This window comes from Myotis davidii, unplaced genomic scaffold, assembly GCF_000327345.1.
Source record: "Myotis davidii unplaced genomic scaffold, ASM32734v1 scaffold217, whole genome shotgun sequence".
NCBI lineage: Eukaryota > Metazoa > Chordata > Mammalia > Chiroptera > Vespertilionidae > Myotis > Myotis davidii.
The window spans coordinates 5,140,121-5,140,612 of NW_006290034.1; the positions used below are offsets into that span (position 1 = coordinate 5,140,121).

At 62.2% G+C, this 492-nt stretch overlaps 1 protein-coding gene across 1 annotated transcript in view; it reads right to left on the reverse strand.

The window, feature by feature from the left end:
• AMIGO1 (adhesion molecule with Ig-like domain 1) overlaps positions 1-492 on the reverse strand; it is an 11,678-nt gene that overhangs the window by 5,212 nt on the left and 5,974 nt on the right. The gene's annotated exons all lie outside the window — the stretch shown is intronic.

Here is a 492-nt window from a genome sequence, read left to right on the forward strand (position 1 = left end):
GGACGGAGCTGGCCCCCCTCACCCCGCTGTGCTCGCTCCGCCTCCCTCCATCCCCTTCCTTGCGCCCCCAAACCGCTCCCGGGAGAAGCAGCTCTGAGCGAATTCGCTGCCGCTGACTCCTGGGCAAGGAGCGCCACACGTCTTTTCATTTTACAGATGAAAGCAGTCAGCTCAGTGTTGGCGGGAGATTCATGAGGCTCCCCTCCCCTCTCTCTAGGGCTGCGAAGTCCTCAAAACTTGGGGAAGGATTTAGGGAAGGCCCTTCCCCTTCCCCGCCGCCCACCGCCCCGCCCCCTTGATGCCAGCACTCCTCCACCCTTGGGTACCAAGGAAGGGTACAGCGCCCCAGCCTGCAAGGCAGGTAGATGGGCAGGAGAGGGAGGGGTAAGGGGAGGTCTTTGGCGCATGTGCAGACCCCAGGATCCCACTCCTCAGACACCTCATTCTGCAATTCCCAGTCCACCCCTGACACACACACACACACACACACAC